This window comes from Apodemus sylvaticus, chromosome 7 (assembly GCF_947179515.1).
Source record: "Apodemus sylvaticus chromosome 7, mApoSyl1.1, whole genome shotgun sequence".
In the NCBI taxonomy this organism is placed as follows: Eukaryota; Metazoa; Chordata; class Mammalia; order Rodentia; family Muridae; genus Apodemus; species Apodemus sylvaticus.
The window spans coordinates 20,089,055-20,101,205 of NC_067478.1; the positions used below are offsets into that span (position 1 = coordinate 20,089,055).

The 12,151-nt window shown below is 42.0% G+C and overlaps 1 protein-coding gene across 5 annotated transcripts in view; it reads left to right on the forward strand.

The window, feature by feature from the left end:
• The window catches only part of Tmem108 (transmembrane protein 108), a 285,084-nt gene that overhangs the window by 139,974 nt on the left and 132,959 nt on the right, over positions 1–12,151 (forward strand). The gene's annotated exons all lie outside the window — the stretch shown is intronic.

Consider the following 12,151-nt stretch of genomic DNA (forward strand, 5'->3'; position numbering starts at 1 on the left):
TACCTTTGAACCATCAGTCCTGATGATCAGCTAGCTTGGGAAACCATTAGTCTAAATAACCCTCAAATGATGTGTTTCCAACTAGTCACCAGAGCAAGGTAGAATCATCAAAGTCATCATCCCAAGCTATTTGAGAACTTCAGAGTTGAGATCAAATTTACTGTTTTACAATGCTTTTGGGATTGAGGCATAAAAATGAGATGTGTCAGAAATACTGAAATGTTTTGACTCCGAACTTTGTGGTGAAGTTAAATGTACTTCTCTGTATGGGTCTAACCCATGCTAACTCTACTCTCTGCAAGTGAAGGAAGTGTAGTCTACATCGGCCCACACCACTGCTGCCCACACTATTATTTTGTTTTTCATTATAACTTTGATTTCAGCTGTGCATCTTGGGGACTATATTTCCTGAGGAGTGACTTGATCTAAATTACATATTCTGAAATATTAAACCAGAATTGCAAATTAAAACTATACTATCTGGAGAATTAAAAATGATTCTCTTAGTATTTAAGTGGTATTGGAAAAGCTAAGAGAAGAGAACAGAAGGGTTTAAAGTTACTGCTCAAAATAAAGTTTACCAAGGACCATGTTGCTATGGACAATATACTAAAATCCCTGCCTCTTTAATGCATGACCATTGGGTTTCAGTATTCACCCCATATCCAAATGTTCTGTGGAATATGTAGCCCGTCTCTTACAGCCTTTCCACCTTTTGGATGTGAAGACATCACTATAACTCTCTGGGACAAATGCCTACTACCCAGAGGAAACACACATTTGTAGGTCCCAAAATTCAATTTCTGGGGATATTTTTCAGGCACTGTAAAAGAAAAAAGAAAAATGACCGAGTTTACTATGGCTGAGAAGTAATCTTTCATAAGCACTGTGGTCTAAATGACAATGCATACTCTGTTGGTAGTTGGCAGCTTTGCAATACTACTTAATTCGCTGACCTCAATATCCCGTCTTTAATGCCAAAACCATAAAGAGGAAGTGTGATCTACATTCTTGGCCTCACACAGGCTCCATCCTATCTCCTCAAAGGAGACAAATGCTCCTAACAGGCCTCGCATGCCAGAAAAGGGGACCTGTGTGAGTCTAGAAAACCTCAGGTGTTGGTACTGTGTGTGCAGAGGGCATGCATATGGTCGTATGTGAATGTGTATACATGTAAGTGCATTTGAATGAGAGTGTGGAGGTCAGAGGTCATTGTCAGTTATCTTCCTCTTGTGTGCTCTGCCACCCAGTGCTGGCTTGACACACTCTGTCATAAGTGGGTGCTAAGGATCCACATTAAGGCCCCCAGTCTCATATGTAAGCACTGGGGAGCCCAGGCTGTCTCCCCAGCACACTCAAGTACTCTTTCTACCCTTAGTGACTCAGCCTGTGTGGAGAGCCCAGGGCACATGCGTCCACGTCTCTAACAGAGCTTGGGTCACTTGACTCCCTTCTATAGGTTTTTCCTTAGCAGGAGATGAATGGCTTGTTGATGCAGCTCCTTGGTATGTTTGAAAGCCTCTTAAAGGATGAAACTAACCTGTACAGGGCATGAGGGAAGGAAGGGGCTCTGTTGAAGGTCTCTTTCCCTAAGAGTGGCAGCTGGTCCAGAAAGACTGTAGGAAATGCCCTTACATTGCCTGACCTCAGACAGTACTCCTCAGTTTGCTAGAGTATGGCCCCTGTGGTGTCTGTAGTAGGAGAACCTGTATTAGCCAGAAATCACAGGATGGGCCTTCATTTTGCTGGTAGACTGGGCTCGCGTGAATTTAATTGGCATCATTGTTCAGAAGGTAGACTTCCATCGGAACATCTGAACTTCAACTTCTCCTTAGAATTTAGAGTTTTTGAAATGTTAGATCTAAGAAGAAAGTTCTGTATTGCTGTTGAGCCCTGGTTGGTACCATTCTTCCCCCCCTGTCCACCTCTAAGTGCCTGTAAGTGATGGACTGACAGCCAGTGTGACTGGCCGTGGAGTAATACGAAATGTTTCTTACCTAAAAGTACAAAATATTGAACACAGGAGAACTATATATTTCAAGGGAAAAAAAGGATGCCTGTTCCTCTACAGAAATAAAGGATCTCCTGTGTTTAAAATGGAAGCAGCTAGCTAAGAAGAATTTGACTAAAAACAACTTTATAACCCATACCTAGCCCTGTGGACACCCGTGACTTAGGCTAAATCTGAGAAACCTTCACCACTGCCTTCCTGGGGTAATTCGCTGCTCTGCTCGTGCTCTGAGGCATGTGGGCTCTGGGGTAGCTTGCAGTTCAGCCTGTTCTGTTTCTCTAGTTCCCTCTGTCCTCACATAACCAAAAGCAGCCTTGCTTTCTGACCATCTCATGGCTTCAGGAGGGAGGGAAAGACTCACCGTATGAGGCACAGTCAGTACCCCATTCCGTTTGATACACCAAGTCCTCTGGTTTAAGTGCTAGCCCCATTTATAGATGAGAAAATCGAGGCCCAGAGAAGTAACTCTCCCAAGGTCACCCAGCAATGCCAGCTAGGCGGCAGGTGTCCCTCCCTGCATGCCTCCAAGACACTCTTGCTCCTGGTGCTCGGTGTGAATTACTGTATATCACGACAGCCTTGGCTTGTGATAAAAAATAGTCACAGCTATAGTAATCTCTTCGTCGTCTGTCTCTTTGGCTGCTTTGGGAGTAATATTGGTTATAAAAAGGATTTCTATATAAATTACTTTTTGCCTATTGTGACCAAAATACCTGGCAAAAACAACTCAGGAGGAATTACTTTGGCTTTAGGGCAGTGGTTCTCAGCCTTCTAATGCTGCGACCCTTTAAAACAGTTCCTCATGTCATGGTGATCCCCCAACCATAAAATTATTTTGTTGCCACTTCATAACTGTAATTTTGCTACTGTTATGAATTGTGATGTAAGTATTCGTGTTTTCTGATGGTTTTTGGCGGGGGTGGCCGTTACAACTCACTGCTTGAGAACTGCTGTCTTGGGCATTCGCCTGGTTACAGACAGGACCGGGAGGCAGAGTGGCTGTGTCCACAGTGGTGGGAAAGTGGGCAGAAGCCGTTCACACTCAAGTAGCTGAAGTTAAGGGCCAGGCCCACCACCAGTTCAGAGACCCAGCACCACCGCGACTGACTTCTGGCAGCTAGACCACGCCTCCCAAAAGCCGTGGCAATGGCCTCTGAGGATGGATAGCACTCCCCACTAGCAACCAAACATTCAAACCCTGAGCCTGCAGGGGACATCATACATTCAGAGCATCACAGTGTCTAATGATGTTTTATTAGAAATTAGTGACAGAGGACGTTTGTGTGTATGAAGAAAACAAATACTTCTGTTTGTGCAGGCAGAAATGATAGCACTGGCTTTCCTTTTGACCTTCATTCATAGGCAGCTAGCTTTGTGGACGACGCACTGTCCCTCCCATTTTAGGGTGACATCAGCCTCCCCTTTCTCCACATAATTTTGGTCACTTTCTGAGATAGTACTTGGGCTTTGAAAAGTTAATGATTGGTTTTTCCATTTTGATTTTATCTTTTGTGATGACCATTTTGCCTGTGTGTATGTCTGTGGAGCACTTGCATGCAGGTGCCTGTGGAGGCAGAGGAGGGCATCACATCACCTGGAACTGGGACTACAGATGGTTGTGAGCTGCCGTGTGGGTGCTAAGAGTCAGTCCCCCTAGGTCCTCTGAAAGACTGGCTAACAGCCTTAACCACTGAACTGTCTCTTCTGCTCAATAGGTTGATAATTCTTTTTCAGGAGGAACAGCTATTTATCTGCTGCTCTGGAGTCTTTTAAAAGAGGGCACAGATACAAATATTAATTAAGATTAACAATGGGTGTATGTTCCCAAGAATAAGTTATAAATCCAGTTTAAATAGGACACTGGATTTAATAAAAGGCATTTGAGGGAATGGCCTCAAAGCCTCTGGCTCACTTCTGACTCAGAAGCAGAATGGAGAGACAGTTGGTGAGATCTGACCTGGTCGATCACACCTTACATTTTACTGTTTGGTGACAGTTGACAGCTCACAATGAACCTTTGCTAAAGCATGGGGGTCAGACCCTGGAACGGTGTCTTCTAATGTGTGTCTAAATCTCTGCACCAAGCACATCTGGTTCCATGTTTACTCTTTGTACAAAGAAAGAATCCAAGCACTGGAAAGGCCAGGAACTAGTATACAGGACCCATAGATGGTGGTCTTGACACCCGGTGTCCATGTCCTCAGCTGCAGACAGAGAGATATACCTTTTATGGCTCCTCAGGTCAAAGTTGCTGCTTCCTTCTGTCCCCATCCATAAGGAACAAGGTTCAAAGGAACGCTATCTACACACCAACTCTCCATTATCCTCCCTGACTGCGCTCTTGGGTATGTCTGTCACCAGCTTTATCAGATCTGCCTTCTACTGAGCCATTGCTCCTGTGTAGCACAAACTCCCATACTGGCCCAGGCGTTGCCATTCCTTGTTTTGGAAGACTTTTTGAAGCTCAACTGAAACACAGTCAGTTGTCATTGTTCATGGTAATTATGTCATATAAGATGACCATGTACACTGAATTAGTGACTACAGAATCATTTCTCTTAAGGGAAATACAGCAAGAGGATAGCAAATAGCCTCTCCCATTCTTTGTCATCTGATCATTACATAACCTTGTTTTATGTTCGTTGCTGTCTAAAGGCATCTCATTTCTTACTGACTGTTGATTCATCAACATTAAACTCAGAGCCAACAGCACTATAGCATGAGCCGGAGCTTCCGTTCTTTAACTGCTGGGCACATCCCAGCCTCCTGGAGCTCAGGGGTACTAGAAAGAATGTCAGCACTGTTCTTAGGAGCCTTTCAAACAGGAAAGTCAACAAAACACATGGCACAGAACAGTCCTTGGAAAGGACACACGCGTGCTATGAGAGCAGAAACAAGGTTGGATATTGTCCTGACAATCCTTACCATGTGTTAGTTGACTAAAATTATCTGCAACTCAGAAAGCCCCTAGAGCAGATGGAAGCTCTGGTGTGGGTATTGATTGCTTTGCTTGATTTCTGATCGGTATGGCTAGCACTATTTCTACGTAGAGAGGTTACTATCGCCCATCTAATGGAAAAACAACTAATTGCAACTTTTGTAAATTCTTCAATTAGTTCTAATTTGGTTGTGGTGAGCTCTGGTGCAGTCCCTCTTCTCTGCTCTGTAATCTTTTATAATCATTGCTGTGCTCTCAGATGACCACTCTTGGATCTCAGCGATGAGAGGAGATGATCCAAGTATTCTAGTGGGTGTAACTCATTTCCTTTAGAATGGTGTTCTCTAGTTCTATCCATTTGGTGGCAAATGACACCTTTTTATGATTGAATAATATTCCATTGTTCCTGTAAAGAAAATGAAGGGTATTTTCCCTATTTACTCACGTGTTGATGGGTATCTGGGATAATTCTGTATCTTAGATATTGTGTAAATATGAATGTGTAAGTATGTCTTTGAAATGATGATTTCATATTCCCATATATTCACACATATAGTTTTATATATGTGTTGTCTACATATATAAATATCCAACTAGTTTACATATAAAATGTGTAATTATACATATATTACATATATGTACATATATATGTGCACACACTATATAAAGAAAACTAGTTGGATCACATAATAGGTTCTTTTTTTTTTTTTGAGAAACTACCATATTATTTTCTATAATGCTATTCATTTACATTCCTACCAGAAGTGTGTTGTTCCATTTTTCCACATCTCGACCAGCATTTATTACTTGCTTTTTAAAATACAGTATCGATTCTAATTGGGCTGAGACAGTATCTGATTATATTTTGGATTTTTCTAATGGCCAATGATACTGAACAGTTTTCATATATTTCCTGGCCATTTGTATTTCTTCTTTAAGAAGGGTCTGTTCCTATCATTTGCCCGTTTATAATTGGATCACTCTGCCAGGTGACCAGTTGCCAGGTGCTTTTTCCTAGTATACAGGATGTCCCCATCACTCTGTTGAGTTTCAAGCTGTGTAATGCGATGTCACTCCATAGTGTTTCATTGTCTGTGCTTGTAGGATCCTATGTAGGAAGCCATTGTCTGCAAACAGAGTCTTGCAACCCTCCTCTTTCTGTTTGGGTGTTTTCAGGGTTTGGGTTTTGCATTCAGGTTGCTGCTGCATTTTGAGTTGTTATTTATAAGCCATGAGATAAAGGGATGCAGTTTCAATCCTGTGCATGTGGATAACCAGTTTTCCACCATTCTTGTCCTTTCTCTGATGTATATGTGCAGTGCCTTCACCAAGGACTACTTGGTTGTAGAAATGTGGACTTAGTTCTGGGTTCTCTATTTTCTTCTATTGGTCTGTGTGTCTGTTTGTTCCAGCGCCATGCTATTTTATTTACTATAGCTCTGTAGTAGATACTGAAGTTAACTATTATAGTGTCTTCTCTTTTACTCGTTTTGCTCAAAACTGCTTCTTCCATTCAGATCCTTTATATTTCTACATGAACTGTAGGATTCTCTCCTACTGTATTGTGAAGAACACAATCCTTGTTTCTGCAAGGACCGTATGAATCTGTCAGTCACTTTGAGTAGCATGGACATTTAACAGTGTCAGTTATTCAAATCTGTGAATGTCCAAGATCTTCTGATTTTGTTGGTGTGTTTTCTCTGATTTCTTTCTTGAGGGTTTTGTATGTTTCATCTTAAAGGTCTTTCACTTCCTTCTTTGTTCTTTTTTGATAGTTATCCTAAACGAGATGGCTTTCGTGATTTCTTTCTCAACATATGTATTTTTTAGTATATGGGAAAGCTACTGGTTTTTATATGTTGATTTTTATATCCTGCTATCCCGTTAAATTATTTCTAACACTTTTGAGAGATGTTCAATTTATATATAGTCAAATATGCAGACAGGGAAATTTGACTTCTTTCCTCCTTACTCGTATGATTTCAGTTTTTGCTGCCCTCCTGTGTCTGAGCTTTCTAGTCGTGTATCTCATAAAAGCATCGAGAGGGAGCACGTTCGTTCCTCCTGATCTTAAAGCAATGCTTTAGCTGTCCTCCCATTCACCGTGCTATTGCCATAGGTTTGTCATAGGTCTTTAGTATGTTAGCAACAATTCTTCTAGAATGAATCTGCTTATGCCCTCTTATCGTGAAGAAATGTTTAATTTTATGAGATGCTTTTTTTTGCATGTCTTGAGATGGTTGTATGATTGTTAGTGTTCACTTTTTGATCAATGGGTTGAAAATTTGTTTTGTGAATTACGTATGTTGAACCATCCCTGTATCCCTGGGATAAAACCAACTTCATCGTGGACCTTGGTCATCTCAGATTCTGAGTGTTTTTTTTTTTAATTTCTTGTTTTTGGTAAATATTTTTTTGTCTAGTTGTCTAAGCTATAGTCCTTTTGCTCTACTGGATGATAACTGTGAGCTAGCCAAGAAAAACTCCTTAGAACTAGTCTTTGGCAGCTTTTGATTCTGCAGAATTTGGTGTGAATGGCAGCCGGGAGTGAGGCCTCTAGTGTTCCAGCTCCTGTAGCTACTAAGACACCAGGACTCTTCTCCCAGCCAGTGTTACAGTTCTGGAGGGCCGGGGCATCTAGAAAGTGACTGTCATTGCAGTGTCTAGGTTTAAGTATCAGGATTACCCAACCATGGGCAATGGCTTTCAGCAGCTTACAGACCTAGAGTTGGGATTTCCCAAGTCTTGGCAGCAGCCAGTGCTAGGCTGCAAACTTGACTACCCAGAACTATTGGTGATTGAAGACTGACAGCTTTCTGGAGCTCTTTCAGCTAACAGGGTCTGCAGCTTCTCTTCTCCGGTCCTTTGTGGCTTCCTACCTTTGACCTTAGCCCTTTGCCCCCCTCAACTTCTCCTTTCAGAATCCACGTTGCTTCATCTTCCTGCCTTGATCATTGTTCTAAGTTGTGTCTTGTTGCTATAGCTACTGCTGAGTCTGCTGTCGTTGTGACAGCTGCTTCTCTGAAGGGTGCTCCGTGCCTCCACCTCTTCTGAGATTGTTAAAATTACTAGACTCTGCCCAGCTCCTTGGTATTTGCACCTCTCTCTGCTGGCCCACCCTCTACAGCCCAACCTCTTCTATAGCCGTCAAAGGTCTACTTACTGCCTGAGCCAGGGACTGAATGGTTCTAGAGCTCACTGACTGCAAGGAGTGAGCCTACAGTCTGAGGCTGTAGACCTGACTTTGTTTATCACAGTGGTTCTCAATCTGTGGGCTACAACCCCTTCGGGTTAGAATGACCCTTTCACAGGGGTCATCTATGACCCATCGGAAAGCACACATATATATACTTTGATTCATAACAGTAGCAAGATCATATTTATAAAGTAGCCAGAAAAATAATTTTATGGTTGGGAGTAGCCACAACATGAAAAATGTTATTAAAGGGATTCCTCAGCATTAGGAAAGTTGAGAACCGCAGATCTATAGTGACTGTCCCAGATCTGGAATAGTCAAAGTAGATTAATTTTTTTCGACTGTGTTTTTGAATGTTAAAACCAGTTAATTTCTTAGGAGTTTACTCCAGAAACTAATTATTACTCTCAAGGCTTTTAAATTATTCCCCAAGGAGCCATACTGATATAGTTAATATTTCTTACCACATGGTTAAAAAGTAGCTTTAGGAAGTTGTGAGATGGCTCAGAGGGTAAAGGCACTCGCCACCAGGTCTGGTGACCTGAGTTCCAACCTCCTGGATCCACATTGTGTCAGAAGAGACTTGACTTCTACAAGTTGTCTGACCTCTATACATATGTCTATACCATAAGCAGACACACACACACACACACACACACACACACACACACTGATAAATAAAATGTGATCTAAAGAAGTAGCTTTTGATAGAACCTTACTGTGACTCTCCATCTATTCTAAGTAACACCACTGACCCAGGAGACTCAGCTTAGAAACCATCATTAGAACAGTGAGTGACTTTAGATACATCACTAAATGAATGTACAAAATGCTGTCATTTCCATGTCAAATTAATTAGAGAATAAAATGGTGTCAGGAAATACATCACAGTGGCAAAAGATATGTATAAAATGCCTACAGATTGTCTTGATAAGACATAGGATGTAAAAGAGGAAAACCACTGGGAAGCTCCATGAAGGGACTTAAGTAAGGATGGATCTTGAATAAAAAGTATGCCAGATGGTGTCTATAGTTGGGATAGCCCTAGTAACTCGGGATGGTCCCAAGTCTCTGAGATTTGCTGGCCCAATTGTTTCTTATTGGCTCACTAATAGCTTTATCCCTTATGTTGGAGGGCATCGCTTGCTTCTTCAAAAACCCCTAAGCATTTCTATAAATGACTAAGGGCCTTATGTTCCCCTTGATCAAAATTAACCATAGTTAATTTTGTGTTCTCTTTTACTTGATCATCTATATAGTCATTTACTCCCATTTACTGTATGTTTCTTGAGTGCTTGCCATGTCCTAAGTACTCCACAGTTACCCACTACCATTGCTTCTAGCTGCTGGCAGGGGGTGGCCCTGGAAGTGACCCTTGGCTCAGAACATGATCCTTTGTCTCACACCGCCTGGTGAAACACGAGTAGCAGTTGACTATTTTATGCAAGATTTATCCTAAGGTTTCAAGCATACTCTTCATGGATGAACACCATGAAGATGTGCCTGGGAGTGAAGAAAACCAGACTTGCTCATGGGGCCCTCTGAGGGTCATTTCTCATTCCATCCTTGTCTTTCAGCCTCACCCCCCACATATTTTTGGCATCTCCCATTTATCACAGCAGCCACCGCCATTTCTGGACCTCTTCCGTAACCCATCTTTCCTAGCACTGATATTCAGATGCTTAGTCTCTTTATTTGGTTTTAACTAAAGGCAATTTAATATCTGACTCTTCTTCTGTCTCTTACTCTTTGGGGTGTGGGATCTTTATTTGCTTAACTAAGAGACCATTGAGGTGTCGAATCCCTGAAAAGAGAACTTCTTATCCTTTGGAAGACATTCTGATGTTCACAACAACATGCTTTTTGTTTCTCTGTGTAGCCCTGGCTGTCCTGGAACTCACTCTGTAGACCAGGCTGGCCATGAACTCAGAAATCTGCCTGCCTCTGCCTCCCAAGTGCTGGGATTAAAGGTGTGCACCACCACTACCAGGCAACAACATACTTTAAAATCTTTCTTTCTCTTTACCACACTGGGATTTTGAAGATATCATACCCTTTCTAAGCAAATAGAAGAGATCTCCAACTATAATCCTCATATTTTCCTTTAATATAATCACTAATTTCTTTACTATAAACACCAATAAGGCAAATTTCAAAAAGAACAGTAGAGAAGTAACTGTACTAACAGTTTAACATACACACCACTCCAGTGGTAGAATAAGAAAACAGAAATTGAAGGTATCACAAAGTCAGAAACTTGTCTAAGAATAGAAAAATTTAGAAAGTAAGAATGCGATACATAAGAACAATACAGAGGAATAGTTTTGTAACAAGAGACCACAAAGGTCTTTCTAGCCATGAGTGATGGGTGAAAGTGAGCAGCATTCTTGTTAACTCTGCTTCTGAATACAGGATGTCCACACAGGAGCAAAGCTCAAAAGTACTATGCTAAGTGAAGAGACTGGGTGCAGATGCCACTCTTCGTGTGACCCTGTTTATACAAACCTTTTTGAAAAGGCAAATATAAAGGGACGGCCAGCAGAAGCGTGCTCATCAGAGAAGCCCACAAATGGGTAATGAGGTGTGGCTTTATACAGTGATGGAATGTTCTAGAACAGGTAGTGATGGTCAAGCAGCTTTTTAAAAATGTACTGCTTGAGACTTTTATACATGCATATAATGTGGGTTGGTTAGATTCACTCCTGATCCCCTCTGCTGTAGCTCCTCCCTGTCCCTACCACCTCTTTCCCCTGCCCAAGGAGTATGCATATCTTTAAACCAACACAGACCACTTAGTACTGCCAATATCTGCATATGTGTAAGCCCAGACACTGGAGCATGGACAACCTATCAGGTTGGATCAATGAAGGACACTGACTCTTGCCCAGCAGTCTTCAGTTGCTGGGGGTGGGGGGAGTATCCCGTCCTGTGAGACCTAGTTATTCGTAGAGCCGAGAAGAACCCAGCCTGCAAGAGAGAAATGGGCGGGAAGGACAGGGCAAGACCAAGCATCAGGAGTTCATGTCAAGGTCTGTTTATTGACAGGAAAAAGTCTAGTTTTAAGCACATCATAAAAAATAAAGATAAGGAGGGGCTGGAGGAGAATGATTTAAGGCACAGAAGAAAGGGAGGACATCTGGTGTGGATGCTGGCGACAGGCTGGCGGCAGCTTGAGGCATCTTATGGCTTTTCTGGAATGCTGGTTCTTCTCTAACAACCTTAGGTGTTTATCTAAGATAAGGACCAGTTGGTTCCCACAATCATCCTTGTAAAAGAGGCTTCTAACAAGTGGTCAGCAAAAGGGGATTCTCAAGGTGGGGGCTGTTGAAGGCCTGATTTCCCACCGTTTGGTCTCCTACAGGGGAGGAATTTGTGAGCCCTTTCCAATACACACTCCTGTTTGAGCTGGCTTGATCTTGTACAGGTCTTGTGCACTCAGTCCCTGCCACTGTGTGTGATAGCCCTGTCACATCTCGAGTGTCAGTCTTCCATTATCTCTGTTTCTCATGGCCCCTGTAGGGAGAGGGTGTGCTATAGTTTGCCCATTTGGGACAAAGGACTCCATGATTTTTTATTCTCTGCACTAATCAGCTGTGAGTCTCACCCACTGCCAAAGGGAGCTTCTCTGATAAGCATTCACCAGCTAGTTGTGCATATTAGAGGCAGAATTTTATGATATACCAGTTTTCTCTCAATCTTAAACAGATACTAAGGCAAGTTAGTTCTTCCTCTTGGGTGTTAGAAGAAAATGAAAACTTGCCATGATGGTAGAGAATGCCCAACGAATATAAAGTCTAGCTTTTTAAGATAAATGACTACTGTGCACATTAAGTACAAATTAAAGCAATGAAATGGAATATTTATTTACCTGGAAGCATAAAAAGAAATTGTAAGTTTCCATTCTTGGGCAGGAGGTAGTTTGCATGGTTCTTCTGTGATACAGGTCCTAAGGAGAACATTTACAGCCTCTCCAAAGCTTCACGCTGTATCCTTGCATTTTTCACAT